Source organism: Hemitrygon akajei, chromosome 3 (assembly GCF_048418815.1).
Source record: "Hemitrygon akajei chromosome 3, sHemAka1.3, whole genome shotgun sequence".
NCBI lineage: Eukaryota > Metazoa > Chordata > Chondrichthyes > Myliobatiformes > Dasyatidae > Hemitrygon > Hemitrygon akajei.
In genome coordinates, this window is record NC_133126.1 from 155,000,576 (window position 1) to 155,024,752 (window position 24,177).

Sequence of the window (24,177 nt, forward strand, 5' to 3'; positions counted from 1 at the left end):
TGAATCCGCGCATGCGGAACCTGTGGATAAAGAGGGCCGACTGTATTTAATTTTTTTCATAGTAAGTAATATTGTAAATATTGCTGATTAAGCATTCTTGTTTATTTAAATAGTTCATTTCAGGTTATATATAAAAATAAATGAATTGTATATGTCATCATCCTACCATGTGATACCTGCTTGCCCCTCAGCTCTTATTTTCCTTTGAATTACTTTAATGTTTTGCAGTTACGAAATGCAACACACACCATCACACACCATCCACTTGTGGCTACCATCAGATAAGGGGTACAGAAGCTTAAAATCCCACATCACCAGGTACTGATTCAAACTAATTTTTCAACACTTCAACATTTTTCAACAAATGGACTTTTTTCAAATCCGTTCCAATTGTTCTTTCTTCTAAGTTTGTGTGTTAATAATGGTTTTCCTGGGAATACTGCTTAAGATGCTGTGTGTCTTTGATACTGCTACAAGATCTTCACTGCAACTCTGCATATAGTTATTTGCCTGAACAACAATAAACTTGACTTTGACATTAGACCACTCTAGTAGTTTTGCAGTTCCCAAAAGTAGGATGAAGACATTACTTAATCAGGAATTCTGAAATACTGGAGAATATATTTCTCCATATGTTGACAATATTGGTCATAAGTTTGCACAACTTTGATGCTCATTTTACAGAATAGTTTCCAGCATCTGCAGAATCCCATGTTTATTTTTTAAAATTGCTCTTAATGCTTCCCATTATAGTGGTTCAAATAATTATCCATATAACCAACCTGCATTTCACACAGGAGTCATAAGCTTCAAAAATTACATTCAAAAAGCTTTGAAAGCTGTACTGTTTTCCATCACAATATATTTGATTCTATATGTTCACCATCAGAGCTCAGCATTTCTAAATTGCATATAAAATTACTGACCTGGCACCAAAAGTAACTAGTAACGTAAAGTATATTAAAAGGAATAAAGAAGCCAACTAAAACTTTATATCACTGAATTAAATAGTTTTGTTCAAATACCACTTACAACTGGTTGCAGGATTCTCCAAAAGTCAATGATGCTCATTCCATTTGCAGTCCAGCTGCACATCAAATCACAGGCAGGTCCCACATTTTGGAGGAGTTGCACTGCTATGTAAATCCACTTTTCCCACTGAATTCAGTATTAAAGTTCCTACGGGGTCTTTTCTCTCACATTAAACTATTTTATCAGCAATGATAAAGCAACATATAGCCAGTATTTAAAAGTTGAGGCCAACATTAGACTTGGGGAGTGGGCAAGGCTCATGCAAAACAAACAAGAGATATTATGTTTTTTATATATTTAGCCACTCAATCCCAGGAGGGTTCATCTCTGGCACATAAAGCTTATGAATAAGGAATGGGTATAAGAAATGGGGATATCAGGGAAAGGGATAGGATTCAAGGGTTGAGGTTAATGGCAGGAAGTTTGTGAAAGGATGTTAAAGGGAGTAATAGACTAAATTGCAATGATTTAGTGAAGGTGGAGGAAAGGCTGCAAAATCATTTTAAGCAATAGGCCATAGCTGCTGTAACTGCCAACAGTATCACAGCAACTAGCTTCCAAATGAAGAGTGTGCCAGAAGTACAGTCGGAGACATCTGTTTACATAACCTTGGAATGAAAGCAGAGGAAGGACTCCATTGTGAATGCTAATCTGATCAACATGGTAATGTCACATCTAAATCTACTGCCATACTTTTTCCTTTTTGCATTTGTTATTTATTTTTCCCACATTTCAAATTTCTAGGTAGTTATTTATGAACTCAGCAAGGGGAAATTTCCATTACAAAATGGACACAATGCAAGGGTTGCCTATAATTCTACCTGTAGAAACCCGCATTCACCTATTCACTTATCACCTCAAATTATGCAAAATGTCTACTTTACTTAACATCCAAGTGCATAAATCCAAAAAACACATCCTGCAAAAAATTTAGACCATTATAACCTTATCCATTTCTATATTTAATACATCAGTATTAAATAATTACTTCTGAAAAGATCCAATTACTCAAGTTATCTCAAGTTTAATGAACATTTATCCAATATTTGATTGTTCACCACAGCATTTCTACTGCTTAATTCAATTATAAATGTACCAAAGTATGGTGATGGAATTTTTTTTTATCTAGGAAAAATGTTAATTACAAAAGACAAAAAATTCAAAACCTAACTGGAATCAAACTGAAGGCTGAATTTAATTAGTCTGATACAAATTAGAATTTCAAATGGTATTTACTATTTCCATAAATAAAACACAACGCTGAATCAGATAGTGTCATGCTAATCAGTAATCTCTAGCAGAAATTTTAATTTTAGATCAGAAAATGAAATAGAAAGTTGGATATGATATGGATAATACTACAAAAAGTAAGTCTGCATTTCAAAGTCAGTCTTTAGTTTTGCAGGAAAAAAGCTTACATACTAAATAAAGCTTTGAGATAAAGAGAATGTGTATTACTGCAAACAAAAGATTTTCCAAGAATGCTGATGTAAGTCCCATGCTGTGCTGTAAAGTCTGCGTGTCTTAGATTACTGACATTATTCCCACTTTACCAACGTTCGCTAAATGACAAAATCCAAAGACAATTTCAACTATAACTTTTATTCTAAGAACAACCTTTACATGTTCATAAACTTTATAATCCTAATGCATTATTTGTCATAGAGTAATCAGGGGAAAAACCATTCATAGAATTAAATCTCTTTACAATTATGTACAATTGCAAGAAAAGGTTTGTGAGCCCTTTGCAATTACCTGGTTTTCTGCCTTAATTCCTCATAAAATGTGGTCAGATTTTCATCTAAATCACAACAATGGACAATCTGCCTAAACTAATAACACACAAGCAACTACTTTTTCTCATCAATACTGAGTACACCACTTAAACAATCACAGTCTAGGTTCAAAAAAATTGTGTGAACCCCTGGCATAATGGGTTCAACAAAAGATATTTAGAATCAGATGTTCCAATCAAGGAGATAAGATTGGAGGTGTGGGTTGTAGAGGAGTCCTGCCCTATAAAAAAGACACAAAAAATCAGGTTGCTGACAGAGCTTGCTCTTCTGAAGAAAGATCTGTTTATGTGTGCCATGCCTCAATCCAAACAACTTTCAGAGGACCTTAGAAGAATTGAAGACGTGCATGGCCAGAAAAGGCTAGAAATGTATTTCTCAATCCAAAATAATAGAAATTGTCTACAACTGATGGAAATTCGGTATTGTTGCTACTCTCCCTAGGAGTCCAGACCTTAACCTAATTCCCAATTGAGATACTGTGGCATAACTTGAAGAGGGCTGTTCATACAAGAAATATAGATGAACTGACACAGTTTTCTATGGAGAATGGGCTAAAATTCCTCCTTGCCGTTAAGCAAGTCTGGTCAGTAGCTACAGGAAATATTTGGGTGTATGTTATTGCTGCTATAGGAGGTTCTGTCAGTAATTAAATACAAAGGTATTTTTGTATACCTTTTACAAAGGTAAAAATATACAAAGGTATACTTTTCCTGGCCCCGGACTGTGAATGATTAAACAATGTATTCAATAAAGACAGGACAAGTACAATTGTTTATGTGTTATTAGTTTAGGCAGATTGCATTTATTGTCTATTATTGTGACTTAGATGAAGATCAGTGAGCATTTTATGAGTAATTAATGCAAAAAACTGGGTAACTGCAAAGTTCACAAACTTTTTCTTGCAATTGTGTTACTAACATTTTCCAGAAGGTTGATATTCCCACGCTTTTACTTCTAATTCAAATATCCTTAGTTCACCTGCTCACAATAAAATGAAGTAATGAGACACCACCGAACATTTGACAAAATTAACTACTTTCATCTTTTACATAAAAATCTGAGGGAACTCTAACAAGAGAAAAAACTAAGTTAAAGACAAACTTATTTGTCACATGTTCTTTGAAACTTCGAAACATACAGTGAAATGTATCATTTGTGAAAATGACCTACACAATCCATGGATGTGCTGGGAGCAGCCTAAAATGTCGCAATGCTTCCGGTGACAACATGGCATTCTCACAACTTACTAACCCGCACATCTTTGAAATGTAAGGGGAAATTGGAGGACCCGGTGGAAACTCACACAGTCACAGGGAGAACATATAAAATCGTTTCAGACAGCAGCGGGAATGGAATACCAATTGCAGGCGCTGCAAAGTGTTAGACTAGCCACTGCACTATCCAGCAGCAAGTACCAAGTAATAAAAGGAAAGTTAAATATAACCAAATGCTGAGTATGTGAGATGGCATCTAAAAATGCGAAGTAGTGTTGAAGTAACACACACAAAAAGCTGGGGGAGCTGAGCAGGCCAAGCAGAATCTATGGAAAAAAGTATAGTCAACGTTTCAGGCCGAGATCCTTTAGCAGGACTGCCCAAAATGTCAACTGTACTTTTTCTTCCATAGATGCTGCCTAGTTCCTTCAGCATTTTGTGTGTGTTGCTTGTATTTCCAGCACTGTAGATTTTCTCCTTTGTGAGTAGTGTTTTAAATGGTTTAATACAAAATGGCCCTACACCACAGTTAGCAAAGCTGCTGATTTACAGCTCCAGCATTCTTCAGTGTTGACTGAGTGAAGCTTTCACATTCCCTTTATGACCATGCACACATCCTCCAGTAACCCCTCACATCTCAAATACATACAAGTTAAATGGCTACTGTAAAGTGCCCTGGCATGTAGAATCTGATGGAAATGTGGGAGAGAATGAAAAGGGATTAGGATTAGTGGAAATGAGGGTTTGGTCAGTGCAACTGGGTGGGCCAAAGAACCTGCTTGTCTCGAGATGATCCAACACTAAAACGTGCTTCACTGATGGCATATGTTCATTGAAACATATATATTCAGCAAATGTTTTGTAATGGATGGGACAGGCTAGGGAAAGCCTTGATTTGGGCCATTAACAAGTTGTATAAACCTTTTATAATTGTAGTAAGAGCATTCATCTGTATCTTTAAAAATTTGTGAAAATCCTCTGGCTGAAGAGGGTCTTTCTATGCATCGACTCCCACAGCTATACTAATATTTATTTTATTAACTACCATTGATAAACACAATATGTTTATTAACTCTTCTACAGAGTTGGGTGCATGGACTGAAATATTCCTCTTTAAAAAGTTCTCTTTCGGGGGGGGGGGGGGGGGGAGGGGGAGGAGCATTGTAACAACTAAATTCAAAGAATCATAAAACCAGAAACAGAACAACAAAGACATCCCAGGGCAGAGGTTTCAGATTACCCAGGCAAGGGTAACTCAAAATCAAGTTTATTGTCAAATGTGCATGTATGCACAGCTGCAATGAAAAACTTTTTTGCAGCAACTTCACGGGCACTGGGCAACAGATTCAGAACATTAAGACAAACATAAATTTATAGGTATTTACATACAAAATAACACAATTAGAATAAAAATATGTAAACTCCATTATAGAGCAAAGTAGTCATAGTCTATTAAAGTAGTAATTAGGATTGTGAAGGTTGGTTCAAGAACTGAATGATTGAAGGAAAGTAGCTGTTCTTCAACTTGGTGGTACGGGACTTCAGGCTTCTGCACCTCCTGTCTCAGTTGTGACAAGACGGCATGGCCCAAAATATTGTGGATGGTGAATATATGTACCTTCTTGACATAGCACCTTTTGTGGAAATTTCTAACAATGTAAAGTCAAACACGAGGAAATCTGCAGATGCTGGAAATTCAAACAACACACACAAAATGCTGGTAGAACACAGCAGGCCAGGCAGCATCTTCAAAGAAACGGCGACTGCACGCATGGATCCGACGGAGGATGAAATAACGGACAGGTCCATTGCAAACAGAGAAAAAGGTGTCCCGGAGGCGTGGAAGGGATTGTGATAGGGACGCCAGGTACCTTCTCATGGCGGAGAGTGTCGCCCTCAGAGCTCGATGGGAGAAACAACGGGAGGCAGAGTCAATTAAATGTGAGTACCTGGGATCCTCAGAAGGTCCAAGTTGAGAAGCTCGAAAACGGATCCTGAAGCCAACTGGAGTCAGTTGGCGGTGGAGACACGTTCCAAGGAAGGATATATGGCTGTAATAGCGGGTCTGGGTCAAAATATGATCGAAAAGTTGAAGGGCCGAAGGAATTATAGATGGGGTGCAGCGACAGAGGGTTTCACTGAACTCCCGTCGAAGAGAAGATTTAAACATCTTCAGTGTAGGCATCACTGGCAGAGGCTTCGCAGTAGTGAATTTAAAGAGCAAACATGAGGAAATCTGCAGATGCTGGAAATTCAAACAACAACACACACAAAATGCTGATAGAACACAGCAGGCCAGGCAGCATCAGATGTTGCCTGGCCTGCTGTGTTCTACCAGCATTTTGTGAATGTAAAGTCAAACTAGCTTTGACTAGGAAGAGAAATTTAACAGTGAACTGGAAGCAAATATAATGAGTAGGTTATAGGCTGACAAAGACATTCAGAAATAAAGAGAAAATCTGCTGATGCTGGAAATCCAAGCAACACACACAAGATGCTGGAGGAAAGTTGGGGGAATCTACTCCATCTTTTTTCTCCAGTCTTGTCAAAGGGTCTCAGCCCAAAACTTCAACTGTACTTTTTTTCCATAGATGCTGTCTCCAGCATTTTGAGTGGGTTGCAAAGACATTCAGTGTCAGTTTGGCTATAGCTGAAGTCTGGATGACTATTTTACACCACAGAAGCTAATCAGAAGCACATTACACCTAGAAGCAAGGAAAAGACTGGAATATTTGCAGAATGAGGATCAGACCCAGATAATGGACCCACAATTGTAAAAAAGATTCTTAAATTGTGCTGCTGATATCGTACGGAGCAAAGATCATCGTTATATCAAATAGGCCATCAAGATAGTGCACTGCCAGACTCAATAGCTGCCAAGAAGCTGATTCAATGGCTAGGAAAGGAACTCTGCAGTACAATAACTGCTGCAATCCCAATATTTAATTGCAAGAAGATGTATTTTATTTGGCCAGGGGTGTTTAATGAGCATTGTAAAAACTTAGAAAGACTGGAATGATCTGGAAGTTGTAATGGAGTGTAGCCAGGAGTCATCAACATGCAGATGAAAACTGATGTCCTGTTTTTGAATGATGTAACAAAAAGGTAGCTTAGAAATGAGAAACTGAAAATAACCAAAATTTAGTTCGTGGGGATCAAAGGGAGCAGTGATCATGCAGGAAGACAACCCATCGTAAGTTAATTTCAGGTTACATTTGATAAGGACCTGACCGATTCACCCAGCTGAATCAGAAACAAAGAATTACAATAGTTTTACTAAATATTGTGATGCACATCATATGCACTGTAAATCAAAGATACACCATTTCTAGGTTCTTTTTCACATCAAAATATTAGCTTTAAAATATTAGGTCCATCGCAAAGTTTATAATCAACAAATGAACTGCTTTGCATTGCAACCTAATAACTGATATTTTGAATACCGGCCACCTAAAACTGTTTTACTTCAGGGTTTTTATATGGATATTGAGAATTAAATACATTAACACTGCTCCATTTTGGGTTTCTCGTCACAAATACTTGCATTCCAGTTTTAGTTTAAGTATATTTGCACAGCAAAGGATGATACCAAAAGTTTGCTCCTCCATAAGAGCCACAACCACAGATTAAATATCACATTAATTCACTGTAGATACCTATGCATTAAGAAACCATATGTATATCATTTAATAGCTCATCTTCAAAGTAAACAGATATTTCCTCATCTTTTGTCCTTCCTCTTCCAATTTTTTAATATATAAAAAGCAAGAATTATTCTTCTTTCAAATACTTAATGCAACCACTACTTTCATTTCTTTAAACTGTGCTGTTTTAACAGCAATCCATAAACCAGCCTAAGCTAAGTTAAGACCACTAATCACAATAACTGGCTTGAGATGAAACCACTGGTGCACTGGAAGTGTCACTTCTAATCAAACTGAATTGCTTTTGAAATGAACCAAGCAAGCATGAAAAAATGTTCAGCCAGATAACCAAGTATATGACTGGATGGCGAGCTGTGACAATATTACATAATTACAAAAAAGTAAAACAGACATTTTAAAGTCTCACTTTTTTAAATGCATAATTACCGGTAGTTTTCTTTGTTGAGATTTTGGGAAGTAAGAAACAAGAAATACAGCTTAAAGTAATTGACTTTTTAAAAATATTTTATTTTGATGTAGGACGTATAGAAGTAGAAATCTTCCCCAATTCAGTCTCAAATAAAAGTCTTAAATCTTTAAATATTTTCTGCAGTTTTAAGTCATGGAGCACAGAAACAGGCCCTTTAGCATAAGTCCATGCTGACCAAATACCCATTTAAACTAGTCTCATTTGCCCCTCACCTTTCTCATCTATTTACCTATATGAGACCTTTTAAAACATCATCAATGTACCTGCCTTAACCACTTGCTCTAGCAGCTCATTGTACGACTGCAATAAAATATCCCAATTTCTATACTCCTCACTGTTGAAGGCTAGCATTGTTAAAAGCTTTCTTCATAACCCTGTCAGCCTGTGAAGTCATCTTCAGGGAACCATGTACTTGTACTGCTAAATCCCTGTTCTAACATATTCCAAAGGACCGTACGATTCACTGCAAAAGTTCAACCGTGATTTGTCTTCCCAAAGTACAATATTTTGCACTTATCCAAATTAAACTCCATTTGCCATTCATTTGCCCAGCTGTCCAAGATCCCTCTGTGAATCCCGATAACTGTTTCCAGTAGCATCTATTTTAATGTTATCTACAGACTAACTAACCATGTCCTGTACATTTTCATTCATAAAGCATTTAACATCCAGCAATTAAATAGATTTATATTACAGCTAGTCTCGGTAACAGTATTATTAGACTGCCATAAAAGATCCTATCTAGATCGGTAATGACATACAGGGAAGGGTATCTACCATCCTTATACGTACTGGTCTTTATGTAGATCTAGACCCAATAGTATGGTTGGCTATAATTAATTGCCTGTTTTGTTCATGAACAACTTTGGTATTTACAAAAAAAAAATTAAATGGAAATATGCCCACATTGCCTATAACATACTATGAAATTCTAGTCTTCTGGAACACCTGAGAAGGAGATTCCATGAGCTTTTTGAATTACTGACCTGGATATAGTAGCTATTGTTCTGCCACTGGGATCAGCTTTAATAATATAAATGGAGAGCAGTGATTGGATGTCAGAATTCTATGCTTAAATAAGAGAATGGAATTCTATAAACTATGCATTTACTTGCATGTTAAATATTTTCCTTGGGCAAATTAGTCAGCTACTAGAACAAGAAAATCTATTATTCCACATTTTCTTTACTCTGAAAATGATCTGAACTCTACAGCAGATTTCAACAATAAACAAGACCACGAGACCATAAGAAATAGGAGCAGAATTAGGGCATTTTGGCCCTGTAGAGTCTGCTCAACCATTTCATCACGGCGGATCGAATTTTTCTCTCAGACCCAATCTCTTGCCTTCTCCCTGTACCTCTTTATGTCCTAACCAATTAAAAATCTATCAACCCTTGCCTTAAATAAATATGAAGATTTAGCCTCCACAGCTGCCTGTGGCAAAGAATTCCAGAGATTTGCCACTCTCTGTTGAAAGAAATTCCTCCATCTCCATTCTAAAAGGACGCCCCTGTATTCTGAAGCTGTGTCCTTTGGTCTTAAGACTCTCCCATCCTAGGAAACATACCGTAGATGTCGGATTATAAGCTGCTACTTTTTTCCCACATTTTGAACAGCTTTGAACACTGCGGCCTTTACTACGGTGCGGCTAATGCATGATTTTTTTTCATGCCGCCAAAAACATTTTGCCTCGTAACAGTAGACCAATAAAATTGATGAGTAGTTCACAGAGGTCCAATGAAATTGTACGATAAATCAAGCGCACTTTCACAATTAAATTATTGTAAATCAGTCATTTGTACTCACCCTCATCAACATGGAAAACACTCGAAGAAAAGCATTGTGCTGCCTTTATGGCAGTTATTTAGTTTATAATATTTTCACTTAGTAATTCATTTGTTAGTAATTTCTAGTTAAAGTTAGAAGTGTTTTAACTATATTTGTTTTCTGTACTACATCCCGGGATGCTATGACGTCACACCCGGTTTCGCTGTGTCTTGTGGGAAATACCGGTTTGCGATAAACGGGAAGGTGGGGGCGAGCAGCATTAGATCTGAGCGAACGCTGCTTTTAAGTTAAAGGCGATCAATAACTTTCCCTGGTAGGCTGCAGTATATATATTTTTTACCAGTCATTAGGAGATATTGGAATGTTGTTCAGTAAAAAAGTATACGCAACGTAATTTGTGTGTTACCGATACGTATGTATATTTAAAAGTAGCCGCGTTACAGGCACGGTTCGAAAAAAAGCATTTGCAAAATGTATTTGTTTATGTTACCATATGGATTTAATTAAAAGTTAAAAAATCCTCACATGTAATATCTTTCTGTGTAAATATCTCATATTACAACGTGGGACACCTGCGGCCGAAAATCCGGTGCGGCCTAAAATCCGGTGCGGCTTGTACAAGTACAAAATTTATTTTCTTTCTAAAATTAGAGCCAGCGGCTTTTAATCAGGTGCGCTCTGTAGTGCGAAATCTACGGTACTCTCCACATCCACTCTATCAAGGTCTTTCACCATTTGATTGGCTTCAACGAGGTCACAATGCATTCTTCTGAATTCCAGCGAATACATGTCCACAACATTCAAACCTTCTTCATATGACAAGCCATTCAATCGTTTTCGTGAACCTCCTTTGAACCCTCTCCAGTTTCAGTGATTCCTTTCTAAGATAAGGGGCCTAAAACTACTCACAATACTCTAAGTGAGGCCTCACCAAAATCTCAACATTACATCCTTGCTTTTATATTCTAGCCCTCTTGAAATGAATGTTAACCACAGACTTAACCTGCAAATTAACCTTTAGGGAATCCTGCACAAGAACTCCCAAGTCCATTTGCACCTCAATTTTTTTTTTGGATTTTTTCTTTATTTAGAAAATAGAGAATCCTTTCATTTCTTCTACCAAGGTGCATGACCATACACTTCCTGACACTGTATTTCATCTGCAGTTTCTTTGCCCATTCTCCCAATCTGTCTAAGTCCTTCTGTAGCCTCATAGATTATATCACTTCCAAGAAATTTTCACTGAATATATGAATGGGGATATCTTGTTATAACTTTACATAGGGTGCTGCCACAAGAAAGCAGCAGCCAATGCCAAAGATCCGCACCATTCAAGACAAGCCTTCTTGCTAATACCATCAGACAGGAGGCCCAAGAAGTCTTAGGTCCCAGACCATCAAGTTCAGGAACAGTTATTACCCTACGACTATCAGACTACTGAACCAGCATGGATAACTTCATTTACCACTACTATTCAATGATGCAGACTCTCTCGAGGACCCTCTACAACTTAATGTTCTCAATATTATTTTCATTTGCATAGTTTGTCTTCTGCACACTAGCTGCATGTTAGCCTTTGGCTGTTTAAGAAGTTTTTTTGGTAAGATTCTATTATATTTCTTTTTTCCTATAAATGTTTGCAAGAAAACAAATCTCAAGACAGCATATGGTAATATATTTGTACTTTAATAATAACCTCACTTCGAACTTTTGGTGGGCCACATGTGGAATGCTGTGTACACATATTTTGGGTCATTAGACAATAGAAAGGATGTGATTGTACTGGAGTGGGCACAGAGGAAATGTACAAGAATGTTACCTGGATTGAAGCATTTCAATTTTAAGGGAGACTGAATAAGTTGATCGTTTTCTCCTTTGAATACAAGACTGAAGGATGTCCTGACAGAGGACTACAAAATTATGAAAGGGAGAGGTATGAGCAATAGTAGGAATCCTTCATCATTTGGTGGGGAGAGGAGCATCTAAAATAAGACATATATAAAAGAACTCCCCACTCCAAATTGATGAGCCCTTCTCCTGCTTCCAACCCTCCTCCTCCTCTTGGACACCCCGCTCTGGTTCTCTACCTGGTCTGTATCTTTTCATCTCTAATTGCTGATGAGACATCAACCAGCTCGATTTCAGCTGTCCTCTCTCCACCTCAAACCTTACCCTCTCTGAACACAGTGTCCTCCATTCTCTCTGCACCAATCCCAACCTTACCATCAAACCCTAGACAAAAGGGGTGCTGTTGTAGTGTGGCAAACTGACCTCTACCTTCCTGAGGCCAGACAGTAATTCTCAGGCACCTCCTCATACTTACCCTTTGAAAAAGTATTCCACTCTGGACCATCAGAAAAGTGAGTCTGATACCATCACTAATCTCATTAGCTCTGGAGAACTCCATTCCACTGCCACCAAACTCAATTCCTTTACCCCACACTGCTTGTTTCTACCTCCTACCAAATTTTCACAAACTTGACTGTCTGGGTAGCTCATTGTTTCTGCCTACTCCTGCCCCAAAATTATTGACTCCATTCTACAGCCCCCCCTTCTTGATTCAGTCCATTCCCACCTACATCCATGAAACTTGACATGCTCTCGATCTCCTCAACAACTTCCAATTCCCTGGCCCTGATCACCATGGATGTCCAGTCCCTATGCACTTCTATTCCCCATCAAAAAGGTCTTAAAGTTCTCCACTTCTTTCTCAATAAAAGACCCAACCAGTTCCCCTGCATCACCACCTTCCTCTGTCTGGCAGAACATGTCCTCCTTCTTCAAAGAACAAGTTTTCTCTTTCTCCAACAACAATGCTGCACTCAACCACATTTCCTTCATCTCCGAGACATCCATCTTCATGCTGCCTTAAGAGGGATAGATTTCCTCTTGTCCTCAGCTACCACCCCAGAAGCCTCTTCGCCCAACACATCATTCTCCACAACTTCTGCCATCAACAGGATCCTACCACCAAAAACATCTTTACCACCTCCCCACTCTTTACAGGGAAATCACTTTCCCCATAATTGTCTATTCATTCCACTTCACCCCCCCCCCCACCCCCACTAATCTCCATATTGGCACATATCCCTGCAAGCGACAAGAATGCTACACCTACCCATTCACCTCCTCCCTTACTTCCATTCAGGGCTGTTGTATCTGATGTTCCCCATGCAGCCTCCTCTACACCTGATGTAAATCTGGGGATTGCTTTGTTGAGCACCTCCATTCCATCCACCAAAAGCAAGTGGCCAACTGTTTCAATTCCTATCCCATTCCCAGAAGTTGGTCCAGGGCCTCCTCTTTTGCAACAATGAGACCAAACTCAGGGTGGAGGAGCAACACCTCCTATTCCACCTATGTAGCCTCTAAACTGATGGTATGAAATGAATTTCTTTTTCCAGTATTTCTTTTTCTTCACCCTTTCCTCTTCTGTTCCCCACTCTGGCCTCTTACTTCTCCTCACCTGCCTATCACCTGCCTCTGGCCCCTCCTCTTTCCCACTCTCCTCTCCTGTCAGATTCCTTCTCCAGCTCTTTAACCATTCCCACCCACCTGGCTTCACCTATCACCTTCTAGCTACCTTTCTTTCCCCCCCCCCCCCCCCCCCCACCTTTCTACTGTGGCACTTTCCCCGTTCTCTTCCTTTCCAGTCCTGAAGATAAGTCTTGGCTCGAAACATCGACTGTTCATTCACTTCCACAGATGCTGCCTAACCTACTGAGTTCTTCCAGCATTTTGTGCATTGCTATAGATACAAGACAAGAGGTAGGCTTAAAGGGTATATAAAGTGGGAAATTCCACACACACACACACACACACCACACACACACACACACACACAGAGTCAATGGAATCAGTGGAAAGCACTAGTGTGGAGACAGGTACTCACAACATATGAACAAGTACTTGAACTGCCAAGCCATAGAAGGCTACTGACTAAATGCAAGTAAACATAACTAATATACGGACAAGTAAGTGAAACTAGATTCCATGCTATATATGTAACTAATAAAAAAGAGCAAGACAAAACCATGCTCACATGAGGTTACTAGTAAAATGATCACTAGTACTAGAGTTATGTTCCTAAACTGTAGCTAACTGATAAGGAGATGTACAAACACAGCAAAAATAATATTTAAACAGGTTAACAAAGCAAAGTTAGGTGCATATGTGAAGCCAAATTAAATCCAACTCACTTACTCTAGTCTACATTAACTGTAAATTATAAAACAGGACATAGGTTCAAAGCTTACATGATAGAGTAAGTATGTAAAAGCATAACATGCTATCTAGCACTGACTGTTGTTCAGGTTACTCAAGGTGCTTCTCTCTGCAGCGCTCAACATTCAGCAGACGATGGCCTTGTGGCTGCGCATTCCTTGAGATTAAATAAAATAACAACTCCTGGGGCAGAGAGCATTTCATCATTCCCTACTCATTTCCTCCTTGATTCAAAAACTTCTTCCTCCTCCTCCCAGAAGTAATGTGACTTCCCCTTTAGTACCACTCTATGCTAACAGGACAGTCACTGATGTTCTTCTTTCCTCTCGGTTTGAGAAATAAACAACATGAATTGTGGCTTTCTGCCTGCTTCTGTTTCAACTGCTCACTCGCCCTTGGGTTTTTCAGCACTCCAAATGGCATTTATCCTGCCTCACCTTGATAATCAATGTTGTGTCTGCCCCTCTCCAATTTGATCTTTAATTAGTTATGCCCATAACTGAACAGATCTTTTTGCGAAGCCATCACCCGCACCTCATAACACCACTATCATTCCTTTTTAATATGTACTGCCTCAATAAAAGCCTAGAATTTGACTGTACAAGAAACTTTTTAAATGATTAGTGCAATAATTACATGTATTTTTAACCTTGTCTCCCTATCTGCTTACTTCTCCATTTCTGATATCACCTTTCAATTTTACCTTCACTTTCTCCAACCTCATTCTTCCTTTATTCACCAACCTCTTCACTTCTCTTCTAATCTCCCTCCTTCCAATTTATTACTTCCATGTCTCTTCCCGATCTACAAATGGTAAGCTTTGCGCAGCTGATCTTTTCAGGGTTTTTTTGCATGTTCGTACAACTATTTGAAAATGGTAGAAGGAGCACAACGTTAAGTTTATAATTAAGCCACAACAAAACGTTTGAGACAACTTTCTTGCATTCTATTGTTGTTACAAATCAATTAGAAGACAGGGTCTGCAAGCTGCTTCAGGTTTTTTTTAAACATGTTGCACATAATTGCAGTCTCTGGCCAGAGTGTGCATTACAGTCAGGGCAAACAGTTCCTGAATGTCAGATGGTGTCACATTGGTAAAGGCAGGAAAGGATAATTAAAACAAACACACGCAAGGAGGGAATTGCATACCTGCCAAATCTATTCAAATATTTTCCAGTTCTAGTTACAACATAAAGGGGGTGATTGTTTAAAAATGAGAAGCGCAGCAACATCTTACAGAGAGTGGTGAATCTTTGGAATACTCTAGAAGGGCGTAAAGATCAGGTCCCTGGACTTTTATAAATTTTTGAAAGATTGGGGAATTGAGAGCTAATAAAGAAATATATTAGTATAAATAAATATTGTATAGAATACTTTGTGTATTGCACTGTACCGCTGCTGTAAAACAATACACATCACAACATACTGTATATCAATGACAATAAACCTGATTCTGATTCTACATATTTATTGAAACACAGATATTTAAATGTATTTGTAAAGCAGATTAATCACTGTATAAACAATGCAACTTGGCAGATACCAAGCTGTGGTAACTTCTACTTTAAAAAAGGACCACTCCACAACTTCATGCCCAAAGGAACAACTTTATCTGGGATGGCAAAATCGCTTTTTACATACAGAGGCTTTCACTAACCCGTACTGCATGGCAGAGAAACGATATAAAATGCACACCGGAAGTAAAACCCCGCCAACCCCGGAACCAGCCTCTCTTTAAGAACAGCTTCCCACAGCGGGAGTATTGCTATATTCCATTATCCTAATTAGTATTAACTTACTTTTAATAATGCTCACATTACAACACAAGCCATGACAGCTCTATTGGTAGTGTCTCTATTCACAGATATGAGACATCTTGAGGGAATAGTCCTATACTAGGACTTTTGACAATATCCATTCAAAATCTAGAGCAATGTTAAAGCTGATTTACAAAGTCTTGGGCAAATACCTTCTTGTAAAGATACCTAACATGAGAAAAAATCTTAAACTTGTTCAGTGTGCTTTAAACTAAGTCTAAAGAAACTAATAAACATGTTAAATTTATATTAATTAAGCTGCTAAAATGCAACCATAAACAATTATTACCTAATTGAATTAGAAAGAACTGGTGTGGCCTGCACTCTATGGGAGATTGTGTTCAGACCAGCATAAATCCCTTCAGTTTAAAATCATTAAACAGCAGCACAATCCAAAGATACTCCAGTGCATAAGAGAGGGTATGGTCTGTAATATCCTGTGGAGTATGAATGTACTCTAAAAAGCATGTTTTCAGAAAAGATGAATAGAGAGGCAAATAGAAGTACTGTTTATCTTAAATCAAAAAAGACTAGAGATTAATCAAACTGATGCACTCTATAACAAATAGTGGAGGTAGCAATATGCAGACAAATTAGGAAAATGAATTTAAAAACAGAATTATAATCATGTTTGATTTCAGCTACCAAATATTAACTGGACAAAGGAATCTATAGGTTCAAACTCTATAGATTTCAATTCCTTAGTGTATACCAGACCCCTTTCCAATATGTCAACAGCTAACAAGAGAGAATATACCACCGGATCTGACAATGGTATATCAGCTACAAGAGTTAAAAAGAATTGCTTTCATTGTCACATGCTCATTTCTTTCCTACCCTTGACTTTTCTATCTCTGTTATTAGTTACTGTTATTGATAGGTTATTGAATAACCTATTGCAATCCAGACTCCGATAGTGTTTTTGTCTGGATCTCCACTCACCAAGTTCATAGTTCTAACTCTAACACCCATAGCCTTTTCCTCAGCATCACCTCACGCAACCATAAGAAACATATCTGTGTCCTGAACTCTTGATTTTGTACCATTCTGGTATTACAAAATTCTTTCCAGATGAAGCAGCAATTTACCTTACACCCTGCAGTTCAATGTACTGCCTTCTCTGCTCATCATGCAAAGGTCACCATGTTAGATAAACAAAACTTCAACAGGATTAATCACAATGCTACCTGCAACTTCAATTCTTCATCCAACTCTGACTGTGACATCTCAGTATGTAGTCTCTTTTGCTGCTGCAATGAAGCTCAATCTAAGCATTTCATCTTCTAAACTGGCAAATTACAGCCCTCAGGTTACACTGAATTTAATCATTTCAGTCACGCACATTTAAGTTAGCATCAAAATTAGTCAGCTCTGCTTTGCTTTTCCATAGCGTGTTCAGCTGCTGAATCCTTGACTTTCTCACTTGCAGACCCCAGTCAGTTAGGATTGGCAAGAACATGTCTTCCACAATCTCCCTCAGCACAGGTGCACCACAAGACTGTGCACGCACTTAGCCCACTGTTCTACTTGCTTTGTACTTGGGACTGTGAGGCTAAACACAACTCCAATGCCATATTTAAGCTTGCCAACGACAACACTAGCATTGGCCAAATCAAAGGTGGTATCAAAATAGCATGTAAAAAGGAGATAAAAAATCTGGTTGAGTGGTGCCACAACAACCAGCTCTTTCAATGTCAGCAAGACCAAGGAGCTGACTATTGACTTCAGGAGGAGGAAACAGAAGGCCATGAGTTCCTCATCAGGGATTCAGAGGTGGAGAGGGTCAGCCACTTTAAATTCCTCAGTGTTATTATTTCAGAGGATCTTTCACGGGTGCACCACGTAAGTACCGTTATGAAGAAAGCAAGGCAGCACCTCTACTTGCTCAGAAGTTTGCAACGATTGGCCATGACATCAACTTTGACAACCTTCTATAGATGGGTGATGCAGAGTATATTGGCTGGTTGCACCATGATCTGGTATGGAAAAACCAATGCCCTTGTACAGAAAAAAACGACAATAAATCACTTATACAGCCCAGTCCATCACAGGTAAAACCCTCCCCACCACTGAGCATATCTACATGGAGTGCTGTGACAGGAAAGCCTAATCCATATCAACAATCCCCACCACCCATGCTCTCTTCCAGCTGCTGCCACCAGGAAGAAAGTACAGGAGCCTCAGGACCCACACCACCAGGAAGAAAGTACAGGAGCCTCAGGACCCACACCACCAGGTTCATGAACAGTTATTACCCCTCAACCATCAGGCTCTTGAACCAGAGGGGTAACCTCACACACACCAGCAATGAACTATTCCAACAACCTACAGACTCACCTTCAAGAAATCTTCATCTCAGAGTCTTGGTATTTATTGCTTGCTTATTTATTATTTATTGTAACTTTTTTTCCTGTTTGATTTTGTTCTTGTATAGTTTGGTAGCCTTTTTTGCACATTGGTTGTCCAATCTATTGGATGCAGTCTTTCATTGATTCTATTGTGTTTCTTGTATTTACTGTGATTGCCCACGTGGAAATGACTCTAAGGCAGGCATGGGCAAACTACGGCCCGGGGGCCATATGCGGCCCGTTAAGCTTTTTAATCCGGCCTGCAGAACTTGATGAAATTATATTAATAAACCTTGTTACCGTTTTTTTCCCCGCAATTCTGGCGTTTTCGCCACAACAAAACTAAATCCAGACTTTGATGCGCTGGCTAAAAAGGGAGACCAACAACACTGTTCCCACTGAAATTAAAAATAAGTTTCTTCGTTGTGTTATGTAAAAAATGCATTTGAAAATATTTTTTTCAATAAGCCTTACATGTTACATGTCATTTCTGTTAAGTGATGGACATGAGTAGTGCGCAGGTGCACGTACGTTCTCAAAATAAAAAATGCGCTCCAGATCAAATAACGCGCTCCGCATACTGGCGCGCTGTCACTGTTCTGTCCTTGTGCTGGTCGTTGTTGAGTTTTGGCACAGGGGACAATTGAATAAGAAGGAGCAGGACAAGTAGACCTACATCTCCTACCGTTTTTGAAATAAAGACAGTCAGCAGGAGAGTGATGATGATAATATCTTGAAGGATAACAGAATTTTCAGTGCTTTAAAATCGTAACTGTTACTATTAAAAAAAGCTGTATTTTATTCATTTAATTTTCAGTGTTTTAAAAGTCATTTCAATAAATAGCTAAATACCATGGGACTTCAAAGACAGATATTTTGTTGTAATGCATTTGTTCATTTTCAATTGAAATTAAAGCACATGTTTTCTACATATCCCATGATATTTTATTTTCTCTTATGAGGTGTATTACCAAAACACTCCGTCCATCTGCTCCTGGTCCGGCCCCCCTGTCAAATTTTAGAACCCTTTGTGGCCCACAAGTCAAAAAGTTTGCCCACCCCTGCTCTAAGGGGTTGTATATGGTGGCATGTATGTACTTTGATAATAAATTTATTTTGAACTTTACTTCAGATTTCAAACTGCTGCGTCAAGTGACTTACAACTTTGTTTCACCAATCTTTTTCCCCTCTCTTTGTTCCCATTTATCTTCCTCTACTGTCTTATCTTCCAGACAGAGAAGAGTAATTAATAAGTTCTCAGCACTCTTACCCAGCTAGCACCAATACCACATCACTCAATTCTTGGTCTCCACTCTATCATGAATACTTCCTTTGCTTTCTTGCTCTTCTTCTCTGCAATTTAAAAGTATTTTTGATTTCTAACTTTTCCTTATTTTGGTCATAAGTCATTGATCTTAAATTGTTAACTCTCCTTCCCCAGATACTGCCTGATCTCTGGATATGTCAGCCTGTCCAGTTTTTTCTTAGGTAAAGGCAGGGGTGATACATAGGCAAAAATAACTATAATTCTAAGTTGGCACCAGCAAAAGATGTAAAACTAAGAGACCAGACTATTAGATGTTACCCTTGTCTATAAACACTTAGTAATATCTATTAAGAAAAATTAAGTTGGGATAATAAATTTTCCAGTGGACATGGATAAAGGTGCCTTGAGCAAATGAAAAGGGATTCCCAGCAAATTTAGCCAAAATGCTGAACTTTGCTGAACCAAAATGGATTTCCCAAACATTGGGTATCAGATTATCAAAGTTTTACAGGATAAATTTTCCAGAATTGGCAAATTTGTGGCAGATGAAGTTTAAAAAAGAGAGATCAATCTGAGATTGTACATTTTTGTAGGATGGTTTCATCTATGGGAAAGAGAATAATTCAATAGTAGTGAAATACAAATGTATTTCTGTGGAGGGAGACATGTATATTAAAAAAAGACAATCATGCTCATAGACTTAAATGAAATAGTACGGAAAGGGGCTCAAGTGGAACAAAAATGCTGGCACAGAGTGATTCGCCCTAATGGTAGTTTCTGTGTTGTTTATGCCATGTAATCCCATGTTAAGAAATGCACCCAGCTTAGCCCCAAAAAAGGAAAAATTGTGCTAGACAAATGTTAAAAATAATGCTCATTCCAACTGTATACAATCAATTAACTGGTACAATGATATATTTATATGAAAGCAAAATTTAATTCAACCTGAGTAAACAGTCTTAATTAGTCAAAGAATAAGTACCGGTAATACATCATGGATACAGATCCTTAGCTTAGCAAGCCTGTGCCAACGATGGTGGCCACCCAGCTAGTCCCAATTTCCTGCATTCAGCCCAGATCCCCCTAAACCCTGCCCCTCACATACCTATATATCCACGTGCTTCTTAGCTGATGCAATTGTACCTGCCTCAATCACTGTTCATTCTATATGCTCACCACCCTATATTTGAAAAAGTTGCCCTCTGGGTCCATTTTAAATCTTCCCCTCTTACTCTATATCTGTGCCCCCTAGTTTTGGACTCCTCTACTTTTGGGAAAAGACAATTAGCATACACTTTATCTATGCTTCTCAATTTTTTTTTAACATTTCTATAAGGTCTTCTTCATTCCTATGTCTCAACAATTAAAGACCAAGCCTGGCCAAACTCTCCATGTAACTCAAACACTCTAGTCCTAACAGCATCCCCATAAATCTTTTCCGCATTCTTTCCACTTTAGTCTCATTTTTCTTACAACAAGGTGACCAAACCAAGTACTCCAAAGTGCAACCTCACCAGTGACTTGTACAACTCATATGCCCAATATCCTAACTGATGTAGGCCAGTATGTTAAACGCCTTTTTCACCATCCTGTCTGCCTGTGATGCTGTTTTCAGCAAACTATGACTTGTGGTCCTAAGTTGCTCCGTTACCATACACTCCCTAGTGTCCTAAGATTCACAGTACAAGTCCTACACTCAGTTAACATTCCAAAATACATACCCTCAAACTTACCTGTATTAAAATCCATTTGCCACTCCTAACATACTTCCTTGTCTGAGCAAGAACCCAACATAACCAATGATAACCTTCTTCAATATCAACACCACCTCCTAATTTTGTATCATCCATAAACTTACTGATCAAGCTTTGTGTGTTCACATCCGAATCATTCATACAAATAAAATCACTGACCCTTGCGGCGCACCACTAGTCACCAACCTCCATTCGGAAAAACATCCTTCAACCACAACCCTCTGCTTCCCATTTCTGAGCCAAATCTGAATTCAGCTAACTAGCTCCCCTTGATTTCCTTCAGACATAACCTTCTTGATGAACAATATGGGAACCTTGTTGAACACCCTGCTGAAATCCAAATAGACAATATCCATGCCCTATCCTCATCTACCTTTTTAGTTAGTTATTCAAAAAAACTGTAAAAGATTTGTCAAAAATGACTTCACACATTAGTCAAGACATCATCCATCCAAATGCTCATAGATCCTGCCCCTTAGAAATCCCACCAGCAACTTCCCCACTACAGTGATAGACCTGCACATTCCTGGCTTGTCCTTGCTACCCTTCTTAATATCAGAAGAACATTAACCACCTTCCAGTCTTGCACCTGATCATGGGCAGAACATGGGATTTCAGTCAGCATGTACCAATTCACCAGTGGCTAATATGAAGCAAATATCTCCACAAGGGCCTCTACAAATTCTCTTCTATCCTCCTGCAAAGTTTGAGGAAGCACTTACTCAATCCCTGGGGATTTATTCACCTTAATGCATTGTAAAGCTGCAAAATACCTCCTCGCTGGTAATACAAATATCCTCCAAATCATCTGAGTTTTCCTCATCTTGTAAGAAACCAAAAATAAAGAGGAGAAATAATCATTAAGAATCCAACACAATCACCTGAAGCTCAGACACAGAAGGCCCTGCTGATATCTAAGGGGAGCTACTCTCTCTATTACCACCCCATTACTTTTACATATAATTGAAGCTTTTGGGATCTTCCTTTAACTTTATCTTACATGAAAATCAAGCAACTGTGTGCTTCTTTCCAAAAAGCTATCATCAATGTATATTAAGGTAATAAGAGATTCCTGACATTCAGCATTGGTGAAATCAACAAGCTAACGAAGCAATCAATCATATTAAAGAATTCTCAAAGGTGGCATACCAGGAAGAAAAAAATAATCTTCCTTAAACTTCTTTCAAATTTTAAGATTTCAAAATAAAGGTTGTAACATACAGACAAAATTAGGGTGGAAACCAAAATACACATCTGTTAAAGCTATTTTAAACGTTTTATCAGATAGAAGTATAATGCACACAGTAATTAAAGTGTATTAAGTCATTAAGAACACATTTGTTCCTCATTTAACAAAGTGCAGCATTCTCATAGCATTTTAAACCAAGAATAACTGTTGAATTCCAGACAACTAGTTTCTTAAATTTATACTAGACAACAGCAGCAGCAACTTTTAAATTTCTAAGTTTTCTTACAAATATGTATATGGCAGAGGCTCTATCAGCAATCTACAGTAATAGCACAAACACTGAATATCACCAAAATTCCAACCACAAAAACTGGAGCAATGCCATAATCACAGCATGTCTCTCGAATTTTAGGTTGTAGACCAAATATTCAAGTTGAACATAGAACAGCACAACATAGGGACAGCACAGCACAGGAACAGGAAGATGCCAAATTACACTAATCCATGTGACTGCACGCGATCGCTACCGCTCCATAAAATCTCCTTCCACTACAACTCCTGGCATGCATTCCAAGCACCTAACACTTGGTGTAAAACTAATTGCCTCACAAATCTCCTTTAAACTTACCCCTCTTAACATAAAGCTGTGCCCTCTAGAATTCAGCATTTCTGCTCTGGCAGAGAAACTCCGAGTATCTACTCTATGTCTCTCAATTTTATAAACCTCTGATTAGGTCTTCCCTCAGCTTCAACACTTCAGAGAAAACAGTCCACGTTTGCCCAATTTCTCCTTATTTCTAGTATTTTGTTTAATCCACAGCATCCAGGTAAACCTCTTCTATCTCCACTCCAAAGCCTTCACCATCCTTTCTGGAATTGGGGCATCCAGAACCACAGACAATATTCCAGAAGTGGCCTGGCTAAAATTTTGTACAGCCATAACATGATTTCCTAACTATTATATTCAGTGCCCCAAACAAAGGTGGCAAGCATTCAGACCCCTTCTTTGCCACCCTCTCTACCTGTGTTGACCATTTCAGGGAGTTACAAACTTGGACCCCAATAACCTCTGCCCAACGATAAATCCCAACATTCCTGCCTTTTACGATATACTTTCCCTTTATATTTAACCTGCCAAAGTGCATTTAACCTCCCAAAATATTCTCACATTCAGCCACAAAACAACAAATTTCACAACATACATAAGTGATAATAAACATGATAATGATTCCCCTCCCATGCCTTTCAAAATTCCAAATGGACAATTCCCTCAATGACTTCCACTTCCAACAACACTCCTGGCACTTTCCCCTGAAACTGAAGATTCAACACTTGCCTTTTTACCCTTTCCCTTCCCACCATCCAGGGACCCAATCACTACTTATAGGCGAAGTGTAATATTAATGTGAAATTACTCCTCTTCACCAGACAACTGAAAATTAAACTTAGTCATCATTTCCCATATGCAACACCATAGAAGTTTCATCAGTTTTATAATAAAATTGAAATGCAGCAAGAACGAACAATAACATGCAAGCTCATCTGAATCTTCAGTTCACTCCAAAATGCAAATGGTCTTCAAATCACTGACAATTCATGCTAATCCTCAAA

The 24,177-nt window shown here is 38.4% G+C and overlaps 1 protein-coding gene across 2 annotated transcripts in view; it reads right to left on the minus strand.

The window, feature by feature from the left end:
* The window catches only part of tbl1xr1a (TBL1X/Y related 1a), a 148,123-nt gene that overhangs the window by 71,864 nt on the left and 52,082 nt on the right, over window positions 1-24,177 (minus strand). The gene's annotated exons all lie outside the window — the stretch shown is intronic.